General features: G+C 42.2%; 1 protein-coding gene and 1 pseudogene across 6 annotated transcripts in view; one reads left to right on the top strand and one right to left on the bottom strand.

Moving 5' to 3' along the window:
* The window catches only part of ELMO1 (engulfment and cell motility 1), a 514971-nt gene that overhangs the window by 441329 nt on the left and 46512 nt on the right, over nucleotides 1-27130 (bottom strand). Inside the window, exon 2 of one of the 6 annotated variants that reach the window (XM_032401763.1) lies at nucleotides 20322-20403. The exons of the other annotated variants lie outside the window; for them this stretch is intronic. The gene's annotated coding sequence lies outside the window, so the exon portion shown is untranslated. The remainder of the gene's footprint in view (nucleotides 1-20321; nucleotides 20404-27130) is intronic. 6 annotated transcript variants of the gene reach the window in all.
* On the top strand, nucleotides 6140-11802 carry LOC116630867 (annotated as a pseudogene).

Genomic DNA, 27130 nt, shown 5'->3' with positions numbered 1-27130 from the left:
GCTTAGTAACTGCCCAAGCTGACACTGTGGACTAGTGTCAGGGGAAATGAAACATTTAATAAATAGCACTGAAACGACGTAGGGAATTATTAAACTCAACCCCTAGATCACAATCCGCATTAAATGAAACAATTCCAAAGATTAAGTATAAATGAACAGAAAGGAAAATTTTAGAAAATATATATAAAAGAATATCTTAATTTTATCATTAGGTAAGAAGGATTTCTTAAGAAAGATACAAATAGCCCGAAACATAAAGAAAGAAACTGATCAATTCATCTACAAAATAATTAAGAACATTCATCAAAAGGTACCATAAGAAAAAATATATAATAACAAATATAAGCCACTGTTAAAAAGAAAACCACAGGTTTTCTTATGCTCTTATGCTCCATCAAGTCCCCAAATCGGGACTTAATACCCAACCTAATTGCAGATTCAACCTCCCCCAAAATATAATCGTAAATGGTTAGTCAGGAATTTTCCAGTGGACAGCAATGAGGTAATCTATCACATGGACCCACTACAAGATTAGGTAATCTATAGGACAAGCCCCCTTGTCTGAAACAATTCTTTCTTTCCTTTTGCTAATAACCTTCTTGCCCCACCCTCCTTCCTATAAAAACTCTGCATTGTGTACAACTCTTTGGAGTATCTCTCTACTTGTTAGATGGGATGCTGCCTGATGAATCATTTAATAAAGCCAATGAGATCTAAAAATTTACTTGGTTAAATTTTGTTTTTTTAACATCACTTATTGAAAAGATATTTGTAACATTTATAAGGAACAAAGACTTATTACACAGCACATAAAAAGGGCTCCAATGAATCAATATGAAAAGGATAAGCAACCAAAAGGCATGCTGGCATTTCATGAAAGAGAAAACATGAAGGTCAATAAACCTATGAAAAGATGGTCAACCTCACTGGTAATTAGGAAAATACAAAGAAACCCCAATACGACACCATTTTATATCCTTGAGACTAGAAAACTTACACAATCTGACAATACCAAGTGTTGAAAGTATGTGGAGCAACGAGAATTTCATGTGGTCCTGGGGAGAATTTAATTTGGCACAACTACTGTGGGGACATGATAACATTGCCTAGTAAAGTCGTAGGTGTGTAAACCCCCTCCATCACAGCTGTTCCTCTCGTGGGTATACATCCTAGAGAAACTCGTACTCATCTCCTCTAGAAGAGGTATACAAGAATACTCATAGCATCATTCTCACAGCAAGAAGCTGGAAACAATTCAAATAAATGTCTATCCTGAGAAAAACTGTGGCATATTCATAAAATGGAATACACTCTAAAGAGTGAAAAGGAACTACGGCTACATGTATCAATATGGGTGGATCTCAGAAAGATAATGTTAAGGTTGACCAAGTCACAACAAATTGCATACAGAATAATTCCATTTTTATAAAGTTCCAAAAAATATTGTCTATATTTACATAACCCTAAAAACAAAAAAAGAAATCATGAATGAAATATTCAGGACAAAGGTACAAAGGTGAGGGAGGGGAAACAGATCAGGGCTTCAAAGATACTGGTAATGTTCTATTTCTTAAGCTAGGCGGTGGGTATGTATTAATGTTTTATTATTCTTCATTAAACAATACATATCTATTATATATCCTCATTTGCCTATATGGTATACTTAACAAAAATGTAAAATTCTATTATAATTTATTAAAATAAAAATGTTAAGTGTTGGTATTTATTTACCTAGAAAATCCACTCATGTGAAACACCACATTCTAGCATGATAACAAGAGAATGAGACATTCCTATACTAATAATGGAAGTATCTTTAAACCTTCTTATATATATTTAAAGTAGCTACATCTCAACAAACTGCATGATGCAGAAGAATCTATGATCTGCTAGAGAATGAATCTTTTCTTTTCCAAAGAAGGAAGGAGCATGTTTTCTACTGAGGTCGAGTTAAATAACCTTCCCGTCTGAAAAGCACAGAATAAATGCAGTCTCTTCCTGGTTCTCTTCATCACTGGCGTGTTTCTTATTCCTTGCCTGAAATTCCCTTCTCTCACCCACCCCTTTGCATTTACTCATCACTCCCTAGATGAGTTGATGGCTTGTCATGTGATTATTTAGCAACTCCAGAGGGTGATGGGGTTGGTGGGGCGGAGGTTCAGACAGAGAGAAATGAGAAAGCAACAGAGATGGAGGCTCAGAAATACCTTCTTTCCATGTCCCCATTACTAAAACTAATGAAAATGATTGTCAAAACGAAAATCCTGAAATGACTTCATTTGCTACAAATACTTGCTAGTAATTACCACTTAGTCATTATCTTGACCTTTTGCAGTGAGTATAGGATGAACACTGGCTCTGCTCAGTTTGTTTGTTATTTAAAAAAAAAAAAAAAGCAATGAGCTTCTAGTTCTAAAACTCACTGGTTTATTATAATTTAGTCCTGTCCCCGCATTTTAAAAATAAGGAAGCTAACAAGAAAAGTGACTGAGGCCACGAACATAGCATCGTGTGATTAAGACCATCATCTCTGAGATCACGATCACTAACTGACTCTATCCCTAAGCAGCAGGGTGACTCTGGGCAAATCCCATAATCCTCAGTGTTTCCTCAGTTAACTGTGGGTAGTCCTGCTCCCTCATAGGATTGCTGTGATGATTACATGATGTCAAGCGCTTCCATGAGACCTGGGCACATAATAAGCGTTCAGTGTGTCACCACTGTTTTTATGTCCTAGAATCACAAAGCCAGGAAGGTCCAAGATAGAATTTTCCAAAGATTTCTCTTTTTATCCACCCCTAACCTATACATCTCATTCTTGAAATGACAGCCATTTAATAACACTTTTTATAACTTTGAGTCAAACTAATAAACTTTTCTCTCCTCCCCAGGGCTAACTGAAACATATGTAATAGTATTTCAAACTAATAAAAATGCAGTAATTCAATAAATAACGGCCACTCTCCCTTCTGCCAATCCCTTCAGTCTAGTTTACATATTTAATGGGTATTTTCAGCTGTGTTTCTAGATAAATCCCTCACTCATCAAGGGATCTGGCAGTTGGCGCCTCTCCTCAGCGCTCTTTTTTCGTAATTATCTTCCTTTTTCCAACCTGGCATTGAGCAGAAGAGAGCGGTAATCACGAGATATCATCTGCCCAGTCAGCCAGGCTCTTAATGATGGCAAACGTAGCCACAGCCAGCCCCCCTCTCCTCTTCTGATCTCACCCTCAGGGCTGAGAAATAGTCGCCGTGTGCCGTGACACCTAAGGGAAAGATCACCTGAAAGACCCGCACCTAAAGTCCTGCCCCACCATGGGCTTTGCAAGTCAGCGCCTCACGTCACAGCAAGAGAATCAGCTGTAAAACTGAAGATGGCACTAGGGGAGGTCTGTTGTGGGAAGGGCACCCTTACCCCAAAGCCAAAAGCAAACAATCTAACAAAACCAATATGCAAAAGTGGTAGTTTAATAAATTTAGACTTTTGTGGTAAATCCCTCTGTTGAGTAGTATGCTTCATCTTTCCATTACAAGAAGTCTAAGGCTTATTTGTTCATGGTGCTATTTTAATTTAAGCAGTGCTTTTCTTTTAAACAACTCGACACGTTATCATAAACGCTTAATGGCTATGCAAACAATTTTTACTCACTTTAAGCCAACACAACTACTGATAGAAGCTCAAAGTGTAAATAGAATCAATCCATGATTCCCAGTTCTCCCCTTTCCTTGCTGCTTTAGAAGCCTCACTCAGAGGTCAACCAAGCCTCCCTCGTGTTTAAGGCACTAACAAAGCAAGAGCATCCAATCGACAAGAAAATAAAACATTATTTGTTACTTAATAGTTCTAAAAAATACAAGGTCATCATCACTAGAAAATGTGCACTGCTTTGGATTTCCTGACACTTACTTTATGATTTTCATTTTAATTACATATGGGGTGTGAGCCCCATGGGTGAAGTTCCCAAGGAGCTAATCTGGCCCTAGTCCAGCTTCGGCCAGCTTTTCCCAAGAGCTCTAGTTTATTATACCCTGAGATCACATTTAAAATATTTAACACCAGCACGGGGTCCACAATGACCAATCATAAGGGATGCTGGCCATGACCAGTATACCAGTGAGTCCTGGCTGAAGGCCAGCGCGTTGGACACCCAAGAAGCCCAGGAAGGAAAGGGGAGGTGGCGGCAGAAAATGTGATGTTATGCAACCATTTGTGTCTGAATTTATCAGCAGCCAGTTCCCAGTTCTCCACGTTGTCCAAGAGCTTATTAATACATTTTTGGAAGTCTTGCAAAAAGCTGAATATACTATATCAGAGGCATCCTTACCACTTGCCAGATAAAGGGAACATTAGTTAATCATTTTTTTAAAAAATATAGAACTTCTACAAAGTAATTTTTGGTTCTTTGTTCCTATCTCCCTGATTCCTCTAATGTTTCCTCTCCTTGGAAGCAAAGCAGTACTCAAAAGCACACACAATCACATCTTAACAGGTTACTCCTTTCTCGGCTAAAAACTTGGTAACTGAAAAAGAGAAGCCTTCCTGTGTTTAGGAACCGGATAAACAGATATCAAATGTTTCCTAGCCAAAAAACACTGATTCATGCAGCTCGAGAGAAAAGGGCTGAAGCAGTTAGCAAACATTTAGGATTATACCTTTGCTCAAAGCCCTGACCTCATGTTCACTGTTTTTTAAGCATTTTTCATTCAACCAAAATCAAAAAAGTTGCAAGAAATCTGTGAACTTGTAATTCACAGCATCTCTTACTTACCCATTAGTTAAAAATCTCTGTATCCACAGGATGTGGCAGGTCTTACAAGTTTCAAAAAAGGGAAACTGCCAGACCAAGTGTCTGTCTTTTGGTGGACAAAGATAAAGCACTAGAAGCGGTTCTTCCTTCAGGGATGAGTCAACATAGCGGCCTCACACAGTTATGCAAATGAAGGGTGAACTAGTACCACTGAGGGGGAGGAGGAGTGACCTTTTGTGACCTGAGCAGGGTTGCCCCTTCCAATACTCCTTGATAGGCAGAGTAGATCAATGAAGAGAAGGTGGATACATTTGCATAAGGATAGAGGAACTATCCTCTACCCACCAGAAAGAAGGGATCCAGAATCCCTCTCTTAGGACATTCGATTTAATTAGACTCTGATGGGTTGGGTTTGTCCTGACAGAAAAGGAAACCTAGAGTCTGAAGGGATTAATTAACAGTCCACCAAAGTGGTATTAAAATTACTTTAAACTGAAAACATCAGAACAATCAGCAGCCACAGAAAGAAAATTATCTAAACTTAAGCAGAGACTCCAGAAAATACATCTCCCACTGACACCGACTCCCCCACTCCCCCCCACCCCTGACTTGAGGGAGAAGACTGACCTTAGCACCAAGAAGTATGAATTCAGCTGTTTATTAGCATCAAAAAGCCCAACAGAACTTTCCATACTTTCCCACGGGAGCTCTAAACACCTCTTTTTCAGTAAGTTGGTACATAAACCTTTACCTTTGACTATTCAGCAGGTTACCCAATACTGAGTACTCCGGCGTGCACAGGTAAATAAACCTTCCCTTTTGCCTGTTAATCTGTCTGTTGTCAGTTAAATGGCAGGATCCAGACCTTTTAAAGCTAAGTGGGTAGAGGAAAGGTTTCCTCCCAACAGATCCCAAAGACAGGAGAAGTCAGAAGTATAACCCAAGTTCACAAACAGGGTCTGGAGAAAGCCCCCACCAAACCAGGCATGCTGGCCTGGGGAGCCTGCCTTGGAGCAGGAGCTCAGCTCGGGGTGTGCACTGAAGAGCCACACCCTTGGAAGGCCAATGTCTGAGCGCTCGGGGGGGGGGGGGGGGTTGGGTGGGTGCCCGGACCAGATACCAGAGGCAGCCCCTAGTTCTGTCTCTCCTGGGCAGCCTGAAGCAGATCTAAAACCTGGACCAGGACTGCTCCTTTGTGGACAGTGGCAGAGCCGAAGAGATGGGGCGTTAACTGACTTCCAATTAATAGGTGCAAAAGAACGCTCAGAAAATTGATATGGACAATGAAAGAATAGTAACCAGATGTGGACGCCAATAGGCACAAACCCACAGAGATAAAGAGAGGGGGAGAAAAAAAACAAGCATCATTTTAAAAATTGCTATTACCAGGAATAAAAAGGGGGGGGGGGACCAAAATTTACAGATGGACTTTTATGTAAATACACTTACATCTAACTTGCTAAATTCTTGACTCTGCTCACCATGATGTTTCTCCTTCAACATTTCTCTTTTCAGAAAATGGACCTCTATTCACACAATCTGAGAATCACTCCCGATAGCTTTTTTTTTTCTCATTCCATACATTCATATTCATCATCAAGACCAACAGATCTGACCTCCTAAATAGGTCAAACAGTCTCTCCCAGTCTTCTTCCACCTCCACTTTCACCATCACTTCTGCTGGGACCGTTGCAGTAGCTTCCTGACAGGTCCCTTGCATTCCCTTGCTCCTCCCCCTCCACACCCAATTCCACACACTACAAAGAACTTTTATACTGTCTTATCACCTCCCTTCTTAGAATTTCTCAGTGGATTCCCATTGGTCCTAGAATCCTTAACAGGACCTTATCTTGCTTCATTCTCTCTTTGTTCATTACTTTTCAGCCACTAAGGTCTTCATAGAAAGGGTCAGGCTCTATCCTACCTCATGCTCTACCTGGAAAGTAAGAGATAGTCCATAAATATTTGCTGAATGCTACTGAAATTAGCTATTTTAAGCTCCATATTACCTACAATAGGATGACTATATGACCCAGTTTGCTTGACAGTCCTTATTTAGACCCAATGAACCAGCAAACTATTTGATAAATTCTCACTTTCACTCTGGGCTGTATGATGAGTAAGATACAGGGTCACCCTGCCTATAAGGAAGCTGAAATTCAGAGAGATCAAATAAAGAGTCAGTTCTCTCTATTTGCAGTAGTTATGCTCTATAAAGTCAATGGGAACACTGAATTAGCAAATGCTGAACTATTGCTCCTAGGGGAAATACAGGGTTAGGTTCCTGTGAGCCACTGGCCACATTTTTGTCAGCCAAACAATACACGATTTTGTTTTATGTGTGCTTCTCTTTAAAGACATCTTATTTAATACAGCTTGTTGATTCACTAGCCTTGAACTAATAGCAGCTGTACTGTAACGTCTGCCTGACAAGCTTATCCTACACACACATTTTCTCTTAAGCAGAGCACAACCTTTTGCATTTAGGAGCACTAGACAGTACGCTATCACTACACTTGGAACTAATTTAAAGGGTGAAATCACAAAGCATAAAAATGTGAAAAACATGGCAATGAACGGACCATGAAAGCACACTTGTTTACAGCAGGAGAGCTGAAACAAGAAGGGGGGAGTGTTGTCTTGTTCGACCTCAGTGGGCAATGTGTTCACTGGGCAGCTCGAAATTTCAGTTTGCTGCACGTCTGTGAATGACTGCAAAAGCACTCTAAGCACTGATGTAGAGTTATAAATAAATACTCATGAGTAGGTGAATTCACAAATATGAAATCCGCAAATAGTGAGGATCGATGGGAGCTTATTTAAGGCTATATAGCTGCTGTAGAATGAGGACAGACCCCAGAAAACATCCAACTTCACAGCCTCTGTCCAGTCATTAGATCAGTAGTAAGAGGAAAAGAACTGCTCTTTCAAAAACAGTACCATTACTCTAGGTAGATTGGCCATAATGATTAAACTGCTGGATTGCCAGTTTATCGAAGTTCCGGTAATTAGTGCAGAGTGAAAGAGGCAAAACTCTTCTTCATGAAGTGGGCAAAAGTCTGTATAAAAGTACTCAGTAATCTACAACTCCGAACCACTGAAGATTTAAACGGCAGGAAACTAGCTACTACTTCTTAAGTGACAATTCACAAGGGAACCCCAAGTTACTTATAATAACAGTGGGAGATTTCTCAATCCACATAGGCTCTAAGATTAACAAAAATATGAATTTATGTGATTACAAATGTTTTTAAGAGTCAAAGCTTGAACCATCTACAGACCAATGTCCAGGTACATTTACATGTAGAACATGAGAAATCAAGTACTCTTGCCTCTTTCTAGTCTTCAGGGGTGGACAGAATCTTTGACAAGTTTCCAGTACTTGATCACTCTCACTATTCAGGAAGTCCTCTCTGTAGTGAATTTCTCACGTCTTAGTAAATTTTTATGTCCTCCTCTAAAACACATTCAAAACAAGGAGATCAATCTGCAGGTTTATGAGCAGTATGACTAAAATATTTTAAATTACACATTAGTTTTCCATTCAAGAATTTAAGACTATTTAAGGCTATTTAAGAATTAAGCATAAGAAAAATACTTCCCACTGGTCCACTTTATTCTAACTGGCTCTCTTGGCATGTCAAGACTCACACTGCTTTATTGATACAAGATGATGTTTGAAATGTTTTTAGCTAGTTGATAAAATATTAAAGGCAATCTCAGAAACACTTGCCTTACATTAAAAAAAAAAAAAGAAGTCTTCTTCCTACCATTTACTAGTTTGGGGGTGGGGTTGAAATTTGGCAGAAAATAAACTCTTAAACTCAACTTAGAGTTCATAATTTGAAATAAATTAAGACTTACCAAAAAATTCCAATAGGAATATGAAATGTACTCTTTGCCCAGATTCTCCCGATACTAACATTTTATCACAGTAGCTTTATCTTTTTTTCTTGTATTATTTCTGAACAGTGAAGGAGTTCAGAGTATGCCACCCCCAAAACCTGCTGCTCTAGCATAAGGATTATTGTGAGCAAAAGGCAATTTTTAAAAGAGCAGACACAGGATGAGCTTTCTGCCCTCTGCCAATCTGCCTGAAAACAGAACATAAATTCCCCCATAAAGGTGTCCCCTGCTTCCCAAACCAGAACGAGGACAACCTTATCACATAAGATGAGATGGCACCGAGATGCACCTGCACAAACAAACCTTACTAAATTAACCCTGATTTCCAGTAGTTGCCCCACATATTCACCTTCCCATAGTTGCTACCCTTGAAAGCCTAAAACTCTTTTCCTTTGTCTTTATCACTTCTCTGAAACTTATTGTTTCTTTTAAGATGCTATATAAGCCTAAGTTCCAACCATCCCTTTGAGTTACCCATCACTGAGTTTCTCCCATGTATATGCACACTGCTCGTGTTAATAAACTTCTCTTTGTTTTTCTCTCATTATTCCATCTTTTGTCAGTCTAATGTGCAGGGCCCCAGCTGGAGAACCTGGAAGAACAGAGGGAAAAGAGCTTTTCCTCCTCCAGTACAATCTATGAGAAAGTTGCAAATGTGATGCTCCTTTATCCTTAAATACTTCAGTCTGTAGTTCTGGAAATCAAGAACATTCACTTACATAATCACAGCACAATTATCAAAATCAGGAAGTTAAAATTGATACAATACTATTATAAAATCTACAGGCCTTATTCAAATTTCACTGATTGTCACAATGATGTCCTTTATCATAAAAGAACAGAGTTTGTTTCCCTGGTCCCGGAGCTAATTCAGGATCACTGACAGCACTTACAGTTCTAAGAATTTCTTTGGTCTCTTTCAATCTAGGATAGTTCTCCAGTCTTTCTTTTTCTTTTGTGACCTTGACATTTTTGAAAAGTAAGGTAAAATCTACAAAAGTTATTTTGTAGAATCTCCCTCTACTTGGATCTCTCTAATGTCTCCTTGCAAGGAGATTCTGGTAATGGATTTTTGGCAGAAATATGACAGGAGTGGTGTCATACCTCATATCAGAAGGCACATGCAGTTGGTTTGTCCCATTGATGAGGGTGTCAACGTTAAGTACTTGGTTACGATAGTATCTGCCCAGTGAGTTCATGAATTCTTACTTGTCATTTATGTTACAGGGCATCTGACACAAAAATTTTAAAACACTTCACAAATAAGTCTACTTACATAGTTTCAATGGCTTGTATTTTTAGTTATATTTTCAGAGTTTTTACTTGAGGGCTCATCTTTATTTTCTACCTATTTATTCCTTTTATTACCAAGTATAATGTTTCTAGTACTTTCCCTTTTTAACTTATAAGGTGTTACAGGAAAAGTGTCTAATCAAGACTATTTTAGGCAACATTACAAATGATGCTAGTTTTGGCTGCCAGGGGGATGCAGCGCCTCCATTCTGCACTCACAGTGATGGGAGCAAGTACTCCCTCGACATGCAGAAGGATGCTGGTGAATTCATGGACCTCCACAGAAATACTCTGCCAGCAACCGCATCATCGGCACCAAGGACCACATGTCCATCCAGATGAACGTGGCCAAGGCTGAAAAGGGGGCAGGCACGTTCAACAGCCAATTTAAAACCTATGCTACCTGTGGGGCCATTTGCAGGATGGGTGAGTCAGATGACTCCATCCTCCGACTGGCCAAGGCCAATGGCATGGTTTCAAAGAACTTCTGATTGGAGAGGATCACAGATGTGGGATATTTGTTATAAATAAATAATAACCTTCTAAATAAATAAATAAATAAAAGTAAGCTGGTTTTTGGTAAATTTTCAAATATATAGGTAGGGTGGGGTTTTCTGGGGTTCTTCTATATTTTATTTATGGTTTGTATAGAATATGTTGCTTAGACAATCCATGGAATGCCAATACCTATTTTGGTCATACAAACTGAAAACAAATGCACGTGAATCATATGCCAATATGCACACTGTCTCAGTACTTTTGGGCTGTTGTAACAAAGAACCATAGACTGGGTGGCTTCTATAAGCAACATAAATTTTTTTCTCACAGTCTGGAAACTGAAAGTCCAAGATCATGCTGCCAGCATTGTTGGATTCTGGTGAGACCCTCTTCCTGGCTACAGACTGCCTACTTCTCCTTTTCATCAACACATGGCAGAAAGAAAAAGTGAGCTCTGCCTCTTCTTCTAAGAGCACATACCCCATTCATGAGGGCAAAGTCTTCTCACATAACCACCTCCCAAAGGCCCCACGCCTCCAAATGCCATCACACTGGGGATTAGATTTCCAACATACGAATTTCAGAGGGACACAACCATTTAGTCCATAAAGCACATTTAATTACTTATACTCAAAAAGTTTAATGAAGTGATACAGATGCAAATAAAAGCACCAGTCATTAGAAAAGATACAACATTTATAAACAAGAATGATGAAAATAATTAGATTGCAGGAAAATGAAATTCTCCATTTGTCAGAAAAACACTAAATTCTAGATCTACTCAAAAGCCTGCCTCAGAAATTTGACCTCAACAAATTACTTCTTTTACTGTAATCTGTAATAAAACTAGCAAGGATTGCACACACAAAAAAAGACAAGAATGCAAATGAACACAAATTTGTTTGAACTTCTGGTCTTGTTGAAATAACACTGCAGATATCATATTGAAAAATATACAGAATTATTTGACAAGGTGTAAAAAGTATACATTCTATACTTCATTTTAAAGTTCTAAGCATAGCCAACACTGCCTAGGAATTGGCTTAATATTTTTCCAGCAGCAAATGCATAAACTTCCTTGGACAGTGCCTGAAAATCTACCCCTTAGCTGGCCTCATTGGGACTCTGGGATCCTTGGCCCACAGTAGTCAATTCTCCAGAATAATCCATTTAAGACATAGATCAGATCATGTCACTCCTGTGCCCAAAACCTTGCATCCTATCCCACTTAGAAAACATTCCAAGCTGTATTTATAGTCTGTCGGCCTCTACGGTCTGGCCTGCACCCCACTCAGCACTTCTTTCCCTGCCCCTCTCCAGGACAGCTACACTGTCCCTGCTGTTCTCCAGCACACCAAGCACAGGGCTTCTCCTCTGCCTAGAACATTCCCCCCCCCCCACCACCACCACCACCAAATTCCCCTGTTGCTTGTTCCCTCTCTTTACTCAGGTTCTAATGTTGCCTCCTTGGGGAAGCCTGCCTTGATCCCTAAGCAAAACAATGTCCTGTCCTTCCCCACCTGCCTCCCATACATTATTTTCTTATTGGTGCTCCTCAAAGTCTGACATCATTTCAGGCATTTGTTTACTTGTTTATGTTCTGGATTCTTCACTAGAAAAGAAGCTTCAAGTGAGCATGAGTGTTTGGTTCACCACCATATCCCATCTAGAAGAGACCCTGGCACACCTGACACCTAAAACATGTGTTGAATGAAGCAGTGAATGAGTGCTTCGATTTCCACGTGACAAAATGCCTGCACACACACACACACACACACATACATGCACAGAGAATATGGAGGGTGGTAACTCTGTTCCTTGCATCAGAATGGCCTATAGAGCTCTGAAACACCACAAGCCAGGTCCAACCCTTGGAGATCTGGATTCAGCAAGCATTCGCAGGCTGAATTCTGACTCAGAGCCAGGAGCCAGAAGTCTCTTACAAGAGGCTGAGCTACCTATTAACTGAAGATCAAGTCTCCTCTTTAATTGGAGGACTCCTGGGCAGTGTTTCAGATGCTGTGCTTTTTAGCTGCCCACTCTTGGCTACGAATGACCACCTATAAAAGCAGTGCCTGCAGCCCACGTGGTATGGGCCACAGTGACCTCATCCTCGGCCTGGAGCCCACTTCCTTAAGGAATAAACATACTTTCTTAACCAATGTTTTTTATTTGTGACGAGAGGGTGTGCACACTGAGAATGCAGGTTTCCTTTGTTTTGGAAGCCAACTGAATGTGCAGGTGGCTGGGGAGGGAGGGAGGGAGGGAGGGAGGAATAAGAAAGAGTAATCAAGGTTTGGATAAAGGGCATAAAGTTGCAGGGACAAACTGTTCTTGCCTGGGAGACTCACTGAGAAGAGAATCACAGGGTCTCCTGATAGGTTTTCCAATAGTTTTTAATGCTTATCTTCCCGCCCTGGACTCACTGCATCTCATTGAACCCTCTCATTTAGTTACAGACTAAACGTCCATGTTCCCATAATCCCTATGTTGAAACCTAATTCGCAGTGTGACGGTATTTGGAGGTAGGGGTCTTTGGAAGGTGATTAGGTCATGAGAGTGGAGCCCTCATGAATGGGATTAGTGCCCTTATAAAAGAGACCCCAGAGAGCTCCCTTGGCCCCTCCACCCTGGGAGGACACAGCAAGATGAACCAGGAAATGAGCTCTCACCAGACACCAAATGGGCAGACGCCTTGATCTTAGACTTTCCAGGCTCCAGACGGTGAGAAATAAATTTGTGTTGTTGAAAAGCCACCCAATCTGTCACACTCTGTTACAGCAGGCTGAGCTAAGACGCCTCGCAACAGCCTTACCGGGCAGTCATTATAATCCCTACTGTAAATGAGGAAGCCACAGTACAGAGCCACTAAGGGACTCTCACACAGTCACCATAGGTAAGTGGAAGATCCAGGGCTCAAACCCAGCTCTTTGGCTTCAACGAAGGCTCCACCATCCCCTGCTGAACTATGGCTGGTGCCTCTATCTCCCAGCCCCCCACCCCCCAACATACACTCAGCTCAGCCCTTGATTCCTTCAACAATTCCTAACCGTGCATGCACATTAGAATCACCTAGAGAACTTCCAAAGGAAATTCTTGGACCCTACTCCCAGAGAGTCTAATTAATTAGGTAGGGTCTAGGCATTAGCATTTTTTTAAGCTTCCTAGATAATTCCTCTGTACAACCAGAGTTAGAAACCACTGTTCCAGGTCAGTGGGAAGAAAGGCCAGGCCCTAGTGGAAGTATCACAAACGGCATATACAAAGAAGGAACCCCCAGTTCAGAAGAGGTCAGAGAGTAGCTTGGCTAAGAAGCTTCTAGAACTAGGGATGTAGTTCTAGCCCATCCTGAAAAGAAGCCTGAGGTACTGAGCTCAAGTCTAGAATGGCAATGTTTGCTAGGTCTGCCATAACAAAGCACCACAAACGGAGTGACTGAGCCAACAAAAATATGCTGTGTCACAGTTCTGGGGCTAGAAGTCTGAGATTAAGGTGTGGGCAGAGCCATGCTCCCTCTGAAGGTACTCAGGAAAGACCTATCCCAGACCTGCCTCCTAGCTTTCAGGAGTCCCGTGACTTGTGACAAAATAGCTCCATCTTCACATGGCAGTGTCCCTCACGTGTGTCTATGTCCCAACCCCCTTCATTAAGGGCCCCAGTCATAATGGATTAGGGCTTACCCTACTCAGTATGACCTCATCTTAACTAACTACATCTATTAGGACCTTACTGCCAAATAATGTCACATGCTGAGGTCCTGGGGGCTAGGGGAAGACTCCAGCATATCTTTTCTGGGAGGGACACAATTAAACCCAGGACAGGCAGGTAGAGCCAAACGCTGAGGCAGTGTTCCCCAAGGATGCACTTAGGAACATATTCCTGTGCCAGAGATCCACTTCACTCAGTGTCCTGACAATTTACAATGGGCACGTATACATGTTTGAGGCCCAGAAAAGTCCTTCAGGAAAGCCATCTGTCAGCTTTGTTTATCCAAATCTATTTGACCATAAAGCCCTTTCCACCTCGCATCTCTTAACCACCTATGGAACACAATTCAGGAAACACCACAACCGTCTAAGTGTGGAGGAGCCATGATGAATTAAAGCCTCATGTGAGGGTGAAAGTGCCCAGCACCCAGGAGTGGACCATCTGATATGGAGGCAGTGGGTCTCTCCTTGAGAAAACACCCACAGAAACTAGAAACAAAGGGTAAATGATCATGAACCACATATTTTTTTACAGTATTGTAATAAATAATCCTGAGTCTTATTCCACAGTCTATGTGGCCAATTTTTTATAATATGGTGATTCATCTCACAGAGTGCCATTTCAGCCCTCTGGGAAGTTGAGCTTGGGGTACAGGGATATTGTAATTTGGGGTAGGACATGTTGTAGCCGGAGAAACCAAATGTCATCCTGGCTCCCCATCGATATTGAGCCGCTGCCTAGAACTACATGAAAGTTGGAGAAAGTGACTTGGGCCTTCTTTACCTCCCTCCCCCATCAGAAATCCACTCAGAACATGACACAGAACCTCATTTACAGAGGAGACCAAACAAAATACAACCGCCACCTGCTCAACACAAAATACATCCTGGATTGAGGCAAAAACTTTGGAAAAGGCAACCTTTAAAGGGCACACAAAATAATCCAACACACAGTGTGGCTTCTAAAAATAAAACCATGTAATTTACATATTTTTGAAGCAAGATTTTGCTCAAACAGTTCCTTGAACATAGGGAACCATGGGCCATTTCAAAACTGAAAGGCTTACGTTTTTCAGGTTTTCGCTTTTGAGCAAACTAGACTTTCTAAACTTTTAATTCAAAAAAGAAATTACAATGCACACCAAAGCAGTACTTTCCACAGCAGCAAATTAGAGAGGGCTAATTTGCAGGCACAGTCGTGCCCTGTTATCTGTACCTTGTCACTTTAATTTAGCACAACCAAAACCTCGCCATTCCTTTCATTTTTTACTTGTCCACATAGAATTTCAGCCTTCATGCTGGGTTTCAAAGAGTCCAAAATAAAACCAGCCCACATTAAGCAAAACAGCCACATAAGACCTTTCCTTTATGTGTGGAGAAAAGGACTTTCAAAGTTCAGAAGGAGGATTTTTTTTTTTTAAAGCACTAAGTAGTCTTGGTAATGTTTTTAAAGATCTATTTTAAAACGTTGAGATTTTTTTCCTCCATTGTGCTGCCTGTATGTGGACAGACCGGTGGATTTCCTCTAACAGAAGCAACAAAGTTGTTACTTGAAACCCGGACATTTCAATCCCTTGCTGAAACATCTCTCGAAGAGCTACAAGTTGTCAAACTAGAAGACACACTTTCCATCCTCCTGCCCGGTGGAGCACTAACAGGCAAGGATAACAGCCTGGGCTCAGGGGACATGCTGGTCCCCAGATCCTCAGTGTCCTGCTCTTACAACAGCGAATCTAGCCATCCTTCAAGCATAGGAAATAGACTGTCAAGAGTGGCAGAACCGAACGCTACCATGTCCACCTATGGGTGTGCATAAAGCATGAAATACAAGTGTCCCCCAAAACCCTTCATTCACTCTCTGTCACATGCTACCCTCATTAGGAAGAGCTGCTCTTGGAAACAATTAATTACTGCCAACAGAAATACCTGGCGTCCACAGCCTTGTAGGTATCCCTCAGCTTCCCAAATCTCCTAGCTGTCCCCATCCTACCTGACTCTCTTACCTCTTGAAAGGCAGAGCGGATTCCCCAGCATTTTCACCTTGCAAGGAGCAAAAAGCCTTAAGTGTATGTCACCTGGGCTCTCATTCTGTAAATCATTTGGTTAGAAATATTAGTAACTGGGGACGGCTTTGTATCGGCCCTCACAGTGGCAAGTTGTAAAAATGCACCACAGACAGGGAAATGCAGACTCTTCGGAAACTCAAGTGGTAATTGGAATTCAGAGCTAGGGCCCCGCCATAAATCTGTACTCCACAGCTGTCACTGGGAGTAAAAGTCTGCCTCTTGACGGAGCAGAGCCCCGAAGCCCATTCCAGGGAGCGTCTCCTTGCACAGCGGTCAGCCTCACCACTTGCAAGAAGAGGGATCAGTTTCACCGCCAGCCCATGCCCCCTCGCCCAGGGGAACGCCTGGCAGAGCTGGAAAGGGCAGAACTCTTTCCAGCAAACAGGAAATCTGACTGACAGAGGCACAGCTTACGAGGGTACCCCGAGGATCACATTTCTTGTTACAGCCTGCCTTTATTTTATTATTATTCTCTGACTCCCAGATGCGAAGAGGCCCAGAGATGGAATGAAAGTGAATGTTATAGGTCCCTCAGCAGACCACAGGCCCTGCCTGCTTTGAATAGCATGTTTCAGGTGATTCTATTTCTAATCCTTTCTCTGGCCCACAGAGTTTGATACTCATCACAGCCCCTGACCCGGTTAAAAAAAAAAAAAAAAAAAAATCAAACAGATGGCAAAGACTAGTGCCAGAATTCATGCGGGGCTTTCAGTTTTGCTTTGTTTGCAAATGGAAACCAAGTCTGCTCCTTGAGCCTTGCAGACACTCACCACCCCACCCTCCAGTCTCTTGTGTCTGTCCACCAGGTGCTAAGCACTCTTCATGAGGTAGCATTTTCACATGAGAGGACGATGTGGTTGCAGACATCTGCCACGGATCACAGATGGCCACGCCAGGGCTGAGCAGCCGACCTGGTGACTATGTAGATGCTGCTTCCCCATCCCCAACTGAACCTAGGGTTCAATTTCCCACGGTATGGAAACCCCAAATCAGGCATGTTCCGGTTATCATTTCTAAAGGCATTTGTGTGAAGGGCCTTATCACGGCATGGGCAAAGGAGAAAACAAAATATAAAATTACACTAAATTGAGGACCCTCGTGTTAGACGAGTGTGAGCCAATCCATATATGTATATGCTCTTCCTCTGCATAAATCACAACAACCTTCTAACCATCCTCTGAAGAAGAACATGGGGCTCATGCCTGAAAGCACCCAGCCCTTTGCCACTCACACCAGACCCTTTTTGGCTGGTCTCTAATTCATGAGCCATACAGAACCACTGCTTCTTTCTGTGGGCTGACTTGCATTTCAGATTTCAGGCAACTCTTCAAAAACTGGCTCTGGCCCTCAGGAGCCTCAAGGTTTGGGCAACCTCGTGCGACACCCATCCGGAGATAAATGGCTTTTACATACAGAGCCATTTGGAACCTTAAGTTCCAGTGCTAAGTACCCAGGGGTCTTAAAGTGCCCTGGCAGAGACGTGACCACCTGTGTGAGAAGGAACTGCAAACACTCCAGAGAAGGGGGGATAAGAGGCTGAGGAGTCTCACACTTGAGAGAGCACTACTCGGCTGTAGAAAGAGAGTTCTCATCCCCACACACAAAGAACAACCAGCCCCACATGGACTGTGCCCCAAAAAGTGAATACCTTTGGTTCATAATGGAGGGGCACACTGTTCTCAAAAGGGAAAAGTATCTAGTTTGGCCAAATCTCTGAAAGAAAGTCTGCAACCTAGGGAAGTTAAAGAACTCTAAAGATAACAAGATATTCCAAGAAGGTAAGCCTTTTTTTTTTTTTTTTTTAAGTCTTTCCTTCCTTCTACGTGGCTCCAGACTTTAAAAAAACAAACAGCAAAAGGGAAGTTGCTATTCTAGAGTGCAGCCTCTCTCTAGCCCAAGTTCCCACATGGCCAGCAGTGGCAAGGGGGAGACCTCTACAGAACTCGAATAAAGCAGTCTATGCCTCTGAGAGTGAACATATAAAATCAACCCAGGAGTTAACACAGAATCATAGAGAGGCAAAGGCATTTAAGAGTCTACAACCCGGCTGAGGCTATTACCATATCTAAAGCGAGAACACAGCAGTCAGACACAGAGAGGTGGCTGACCATGAAAGTAGACAAAAAGTGGAGTCTGGGAAGCCACCCCAGCACTACCCAAGGGAGTACAAGCCCCGCCACAGATTCACACCTCCACGTCCCATTGCCACGTGTGAGGCTCTGGTGCAGGATGGAGGAATCAGGCTCCCCTCACAGGATGCCTCCGGGCCCTGATCCCACTGGCCAGCTCTTCTCATTGTGATTCCTCATTTCTCACACTCTCTCCTGATTACCACCAAGCTTCCCTTGAAGTCTGCTATACAAAGGAAATCTGCTCGTCAAACAGTGCCATTTGGTTACATTTCTCACAGTAAATCATCATCAAATTGGCATATTGCTCCCCAGTCGCTAGAAACCTGCCAATTGCACCTACCCCTGGGAGGTAGCTTTGCTCTCCTCGAGCTGACAGTCTGTCTTTTGAGCCTGTTTTCAGGTAAGGCAACCTGCTGAGGGCTGGTCGTGGGGGAGACAATGACAGGATGCAGGCTGGCTCTCAGCCATGCCCCTCAACTTTACCACCTCTTCACTTCCAGTTCAGCTCAAAGAAAACCAAGGCCCTCTTCTGCACAATTCCATCACCACAAGCACACCAACCAAGAGTCACATCTCATGAGGTCACCCTGTCCATGGGGACAAGTCCAAGTTTGTTTATTGACTTTTTTTCTTTAAAAAATGTCTCATTGGGGGGCGCCTGGGTGGTTCATTCAGTTAAGTGTCCAACTCTTGATTTCGGCTCAGGTCATGATCTCAGGGTGGTGGGATCCAGCCCCGCCTCAGGCTCCTCATTCAGCCAGGAGTCTGCTAGAGATTCTCTCCCTCTGCCCCTCCCCCTCCACACCCTGTGCGTATGCTTCTCTCTCTCTCAAATAAATCTTTAAAAAATTTATTTTGAAGCACTCTCAAATTTACAAAAAAATAAAATTGCAACTATAGTACAAAGAACCTTCTTTCTTTCTTAACCACTTGAAAGTAACCTGCCAACCCCAAGCTCCACCACTCACTGATACTTTAGTGTGCATTTCCTACAGCAATAACATTCTCCTCCATAACCATAACACAACCATCAACATCAGGAAATTAACATGTAATACATGTTAACATTTGCTCTTTGGACCCCATTCAAATTTCACCAAATGTCCCCAAAATGTACTTTATAGCACAAGGATCTGGTTCAGAATCACAAGGTGCTTTTAGTTGTTATGTCTTTTTGGTCTCCTTCACCCTAAAACACCTCCGTAGGTCTTTCCTTGATTTTTCTGACCTTGACAGTTTTTAAAATTACAGGCTGTTTATTTTATATAAAGTCCTTCAGTTTGGCTTTGTCTGATGCTTCCTGTGATTAGAGTCAGGTTACAAGTTTTTGGCAGGAAAATCACGGAAAAGTGAAGCTGCATCCTTGTCCTTGTATGTTACCAGGTGGTGCCTGATTTTGATTTGTCCCATTGCTGGTGACGTTTATTTTTTTTTTTTCCAAGCTTGGGTTTGTTTTTTGGGTTTGTGTGTGTGTGTGTGTGTGTGTGTGTGTGTGTGTGTGTTTTGGGTTTTTTTTTTTTTCTGGTGGTCAAATCCCCACATGTCCATGAAGACTGCCTGCCCACCCCAAAGTCAGGCTGACCAAGGGAAGGCTTAGGCCTATCTTGGTCTGTACCCTTCTGCTCCAGTGCACCTGCCTCCTCCTTGGAGGGAACTGTAGTGATAGTAATGACAGCTGATTTATACAGATACATTTATATAAAAAGATGGGATAAAGTAGAAGAAAAGAAAGATGACAGGCTTTTTGCCTTAGATCCTTCTCACATAAATTCTCCAGAGCTAAACAGAGATTAGTTGCATTAAGTTTTTTCATGCAAGAAAGGCCCATTTCACTCATTCATTCATTCAAGCCACAAACGTTTCTGGGGAGCTGCTCCCTGTTAAGCACAGGGACACCGACACATATGGGATGCTGCCTTGCCCCCAGAGGACAGCATGGTCTCTTATAGAAATGTTATAAATAAACAGCTACCGTGCAGTGTTGAGAAGGCGATGCTTGACCCAGTGCAGGCTGAGAGGGAAGCAGTCCAGTCAACATAATCTGCACGTTCTGCCTGAAAGCAAATGTAAACAGATTCCAGATCAGACTGGCGCAAAGGTGAACTCCAGAAGAGGGGAGATTGGAGAACGAGGTGGATGGTGGGGCCTGGGGGAGGCGGATACTGGGGCAGAAAGGCTTTGGATGCTCAGCAACAGTCTGTAAGCCCTCGGGAACCTGAAGTGTTTGAAGCCAACTGGCAAGATCATACGGGTGTTTTTACAACAATGAGAGGAACCCATTTACAGAGGGGAAGAAACGGAACAGAGAGAAGGACACATTAGGAGACAACTGAAGTCATCTTCAGACCAGAGGCTGAGGAGGGTTCATCCAGGACAGGAGCGGTGCAGAAGAGACGGGGCAGATTCTTTAGAAGCACAGGATGCAATATCCACAGGATTTTGCAGAGTGTGAGAAGTGGAGGAGAGAAAAGTATCAGGAGTGCCCAGAGGGCTTCTGGATTAAATGGATGGGAGTGGAGGGGGGGTACCTGTAATCAGGATCCAGAATATAACAACAGTAGGTGTTGCTGATTCAGCACTTCCAGACACATAACCAATTTCCCAACCTCTAATCTGGGATCCCAGGGAAGTTACACTCAAGATGGTCAGTAGAGTATTTCAAGGACAGAGTTCGCTGCTACGGATGGATACCAGGCGTGCTGAGTTACAGCCCTAGCACTTTAATTATATTTGAGTTCCTAACGTTACCTGCTGCAGTGATTTCTGTGGGCATAGCTGTGAGTAGTTTTACAGGAAGAGAGAGAGAAAGAGAGGTTTTAAGATTTGTTCATCCTTGCCTCTCTCTCTACCACCTACCACTTACGTCTCCCTAATCCTTTCCAGTGATTTTGGACTTGAAGCAGCATATCGTTGACTTAATTTCATAGCACGCCCCTCATCTATTTATTTTTAAGTAAAGTGAATTATAACTAATTTTGTTTTGAGAACTGAAAACACCCCACAGGGTTAAAAAGCTAAGCTTTGGAACCGTACGTTTCCATAGTGAAAGATGAAAACCCAATGTCTGCCCAGGGTCTAGAAGCAATCACAGTTCTGCTCCTCTCCCAAAATTTTGTTTGTTTTGTTAATGTAAAGCAAGCACCTCTGCTACTTCTTGGTTGAAACCACTTCTCTCTATATATCCGAGAAGTAAATATTCAAGTCTGAGGCAGGACATAAGGACTTTCCAAGTACAATCCATCCAATTCCACAATTGCATATACATTCCCCATACTTTCATTTTTACCCATGGGGAGGAAAAACACAATATCATAGTTGTTTCATAAGTGATCTCAAACTTTTTCCTTCACCTATTTCTTCCATTTATTTATCCATATTCTTTTGACCACTGTATTAGGTCATACTTTGTCATTGCTCTTCTCGGTGAGAAGCATGTGACTCCTCAGAGTAACATGGTGAAGTTGATCTTGATTCATATAAACCTGGGCTCACTTGGTGTCTCTACATTACCCCCACCTGAACACTCTTGAGCCTGTTTCTTCCTAAGTACAGTTAGAGACAATGATAAGCTCACCTAAGATTTATATGAAGATTAAGTTGCATTATGCATATGACAAGGATTCTCTCGACCAAATTTTAGTCAGGCTCCTGAGTCCTCTGCTCAACTAAGCCCAGCATGACCTTCCACCTCTGTTCCTGTGGAGTCCAATTTTAGCAAGAATCCTGCTAAATCAGCTTAAGAGAGAATTCCCACCCTCAGTATCTGACCAAATTCCTCATCCTCCCTTATCCCCCAGGTGATAGGTGATCACCCTGGTCTGTCTTCAGCAAGAATCCTGTTGAGTTGGTTTCACAAGAATCCCCTGTTCTTGATGTTTCCTCTTAGTAATTTTCCATCCACTGACCCCCACCCCCTTCCTGATGCATGGCTATAAATCTCTGCTTTCCTTTGTTACATTCGGAATTGAGCCCAGTCCTCTTTTTCCCCTATTGCAATAGTTTCTGTAACATCAGGTTTACTGTTTTAACTACTGCCCAGCTCTGGGTCTTTTTGACACAGGTGAAAGCCTCTTACATTGTTCCTAGTGTAAAGTACTTTTCAAAACATTAAAAACATGACCCTCATACAAATATAAGGTGAATACATATTAAAGATGTATTTAATTCAGTGAGAAAACCAACGGGATAGAAAAGTTGTTTCAGAGGATTACAGGAGAAGAGACATATATATATATAGTCACTGAAAGGACTGTTGAAATAAAATCGTTGAAGTAGATACAAAACTGGGTAATGCCTTGCAGGGCGGCAAAATTATATCTTGGGGGATTATTTTTTCTAATAGACAAGAATCATTTGCATTGCACCGTTTCCTGTAGGTATTCATCTACCCTTTCCTACTTGTAAAATACCTTAACCAACAGTATATAGTAGGGACACCTATGTGGCTTGGTCAGTTAAGCATCTACTTTTGCTCAGGTCATGATCTCATGATCTCAGGGACCTGGGATCAAGCCCCATGTGGGGCTCTGCGCTCAGTGGGGGTCTACTAATCTCTCTCCCTCTGCCCTTCCCCCCGCTCCTGCTTTATCTCTTTCTCAAATAAATAAATAAAATCTTTAAAAAAAAAAAAAAAAACAGTAAATAGTACATCAAAGAAAAGCAAAGTAAGGCAATACACCTAGAGAATTAGATAATCCTTGGGTGGTGCCAATAATCCAGGATGACTTTGAAGGGACACACAGTCATCCTTTTGCCTATTTGCCTATTTTCAAGTTTTAAGTATATTTATTTTTCCTTTATACTAGAGTATCATCGGTGTTCAACAAGTGTTGGCCAGAAACTAATTATATGAGAATGCTATATACAAAACCCTACAAGACTCAGGCAAAAAAGTGGTAAGAGGAAAATTCATAGCATCAAATGCTTTCACTGAACAAGAAAAAGGAAGAAATAAAAAAATGACTGCATCATGTTATGAAGATTATTAACCCAAATCTGAGAGCTGAACCCTAAGAAAGAAAGAATAATACAGACTGAAAAGAAGAATTTTCATTAGAAAGAAACTGGCTGGATATATAAAATTGGGTATAGTCTTAAACTCTAATGAATAAGGTAGAATACCTGCAAAATATATAATCAGTTGAATTTTAATTTACTTATATATTAGGACAATAAATAAAATAAGACCCAACAGAAGTTCAAAATACTTTTTTATGGCCTCTCACAGTATAAACTTTCTTAATTTCATCTCTTCTTTAACTTTTCTATCACTTTGGATAGCAATGCTTAAAATACGTCATGCTCAAGACAGGAAGGGTTAGTTATCAAAGGTTGAGAAAACTGAAAGAAAGTTCAAGCTCACCTTTGAATCAATGTCAGGAACATGTAGGATAAAAGTAATGGCTATAAAAGGCATCTGTAAGACAGTCCCATTCGGTAGCACACCAACAGGGTTATGGACAGCATGTTTGTGAAGACAGGGTTGGAATCCCTTGGGTCGATTTACCAGTGATTTCTCTTTAGGCAGCCCCCAAAACCTCTCTGAGCCTCAATTTTCTCATCAACATGGCCAGTAATACACATTTCACTGGGACTTTCATGAGCATTAAATGAGCTCACATCCATACAAACTTTAGCACAGTCCCTGATGCACAACAGATACTAGTAAATATGTCCTACTTTTTTCTGCCCCCGGGGTCACCTTTCTAAAAGATGTGTAAATACATGAAAAGCAGGAAAGGGCTTTTGAACTGTATTCTCAGTCACCTAGAAAGGAAGGAGGTCAGTATCTTTTCATTTTTCTTTTCTGTTCCTACCTCCGGTACTTTAAAGTTTCTTTCACATGAAAATCCAATCACATATTCATTTAAATGTAAGCATTTAATTAATCATCTAATGTTCTTTCTTCTGAAGCTCTTTTCACTGTTTAACTCAAGAAACAGGATAAGGAAACTCAGGTAGGGAATCCAAAAGGGACTGACTTCACCAACGTTGTTTATCTTCCTGCTTTGTTTCCATTATTTTATTTACCTCCTGACATAGGATTCCTGGAAACCTGAACATAGGATTCCTCATAAACAAAGAAACTTTTCTAAGCAAGGAAACCAAAGGGCACAAATTTCCTCCCCCCGGGGAATGACAAAGAAAGGCAAGGGACCAGTAGACAGGCCAGACTCTTGTGTACTATGGCTGCCGTCAGCCTCGCCTTCCTCCATAAATCCCACTCAGAAAACTGGAAATAAAGGATGACCCTCACCTTGGCACTGTGATACTATTTCTCCTAGACTCAGTCCCCTGATAGACCTGTTACAGGTCTGCGCCCAGTGTATAAGTCCTCACTACTTCCCAGGGCCCCCATCTCCAACCCCAGAGGCACAGAAATCTTCCTATTTCTGGCTCCTCTCTGGGAACCACCACCCTCGGCTTAAGACTGACCTCCCAAAAGAATCATTCCCACCTTGCTGGCATGTCCAACCCAGAACTGACTTTCCATTTCAGATGTACTGAATTACCAGATGAAGCCAGTCTGGACCCAGCTTCATTAATGCTAAAGGTTAACGGGACAAGGAGCAGACCCCTCATAGGTACCCTCACCGACCTAACAAGACAACCGCCCAACATCTGCCCTTGAGACCCTCCGGTCTAGATACCATGTTCTGCCACTTGGCTGGACAAAGATCCTCATTCTCCAACGGTTTCTGCCTTGGAACCATCTGGAACCTGCCTCAATCCAAGAGGCACATACATCTGTTCCAGGTTCTGGTTCCCCCTTGATCTGTCTTGCTGGATGTAATTAGCCCACCCAGGCTCCGCCAGGACATGACTCTGACGGCTGGGATCAAGCCCTTTATCCAACTCACTCAACAAACTCCTTGGGGGAAAGGAGAGCAGGAGGGGAATGATTCTTTCCCAAGACTTGGGGGGGGAGGGGTATCAGGCAATTTTTTTGGATGTCAATCTCAATTTTATGTAAAAATTTTCAGCCAGTGAGTCCTCACTGGAGGGACCACCAATCTGTTCTCCACCAGGGCATGAACCCACTCTGAGAAGGCCCTGTGAGGAGTTATGCCGTACCAGCACATCGTGCCCTCCGCTTTGGCCCCAATGCCAGCCCTGTGCAGGCAGAGAGGGGGATCCCAAGTACTGTGACGATGAGCCACTGTGACAGTGTGTGGGAAAGGAGGAAAGGCTGAAGTTTTTGTCTTGTTCTTCCAGTAGACAAATATTCACCACCCTTTTGGACAACGCATGACTGCGCCATCAGTCATAGGAATAAGCTGAGTGACTACTTTGGGGGAATTTTATAAATTCACAGAAGCCCGAAGTCATATTATCTGGAATACCCTTTCTTCAACATCCTTAGCAGATTTTCACATGTCCTTGGAGGACACATCTCCTCCGCAAGTCTCAACCCTCAGTTTGCTGTGACAGAAAATGGGGATAACACTGTAACCCTCATACCACATGCCAGCATAAACTCTTTTCCCTACAATTGTTCTAAGGAGGAAACATTTTAAAATATACAAATTATTTGGCACAAAAAAAAGGTGATCCAAAAATTAATAATGCTCTTTCCCTTGCATTTTTGTGAGAAGTACTAATTATCTTGGAAGGGCAGGGCAATGGATTTTTGTGGCAACTGTTTAGGCTTCTGGGGAGACTCCATCTCTAGTTCTGCCACTTCTTGGCTATTTAATGTGGCACAGGTCTGGTATTTCACTGTGTTCCACTACAAAAGGAGATAACGCTTACTTTGGAGGGAGTTATGCGTTGTAAATGAGATGACACATGTCCACATGAAACATCTGAAAGCATATGCTCCCTTAGAACTGAGGCCCTTTGTCTTGCACACAGCAGGGTTTCTTCATTCAAACACTGTACCAGTAGCCAGAAAGGCACAGTCGGCCCAGGTTGGGGGGGCTGGGGGGGGCAGGAGGACCCAGGCTGGAATCAGCGTCAGCATGCTGTCCATGTATCACAATGTGTTGTGTGACCCATGAAGCCACAGGAGATATTTCCAAAAAAAAAAAAGAACAGGAAGGGAAGGGGAGGGGAGGGAAAAGGAGGGAAGGAAAGGGAAAAGAAGGGAAGAGGAGGGAAGGGGAGGAGAGGGAAGGGAAAGGAAGGGAAGGGGAGAGGAGGGAAGAAGAAAGGAAGGAAGAAAGGAAGCAAGCAAGCAAGCAAAACAAAATATGTCTGCTTCACTCAGCAGCAGATTCACCCATTCATCCTCAGGGAGCACACAGCTAGTTTTGTTGTTTTGTTTCATGTATTTATATTCCGTAAAATTTCATAACATCACTTCAGCACATAAATGCTGATTACAAAACATGGTAACTGAATATATGTTAATAGCCCTCAACATTTTCCAGCACACAAAAAAAATAATAACTAACATCAAATATAAAATGCCCATCTGAAAGGCCACAAATTTCACATAAACACAGGCAGGAGTTAGGAAAGGAGAGAAGAGAACACAAATCATCGTTTTCCCCAATGACTCAAGGATATTTGATTAGCTATGTTTGAAAAGACTGAGAAAGATCAAATTTTTGACTTTTTAGAGGTAACACTCAGGCTGCTGACCATCTTCTTATCTTCCACCTCCAGACTAATTCCTTGTCAAGGAAGAAGTAAGATTTAAACCACTTTCCAAATGGCAAAGTCCTCCTCCTTTAGGACAGAGGACAAAACCAATTTTCTTTTAACCGGTGCTTGACATGTGCATCTGGCAAAGCTTTCAAGACAAAAATTCCAAGGATTTTACGAAGCACTTAGGAG

This window comes from Phoca vitulina, unplaced genomic scaffold, assembly GCF_004348235.1.
Source record: "Phoca vitulina isolate PV1807 unplaced genomic scaffold, GSC_HSeal_1.0 scaffold4, whole genome shotgun sequence".
Classification (NCBI taxonomy): domain Eukaryota; kingdom Metazoa; phylum Chordata; class Mammalia; order Carnivora; family Phocidae; genus Phoca; species Phoca vitulina.
Note: the sequence above shows the minus strand (reverse complement) of the source record. Positions and strands in the feature narration are given on the sequence as shown.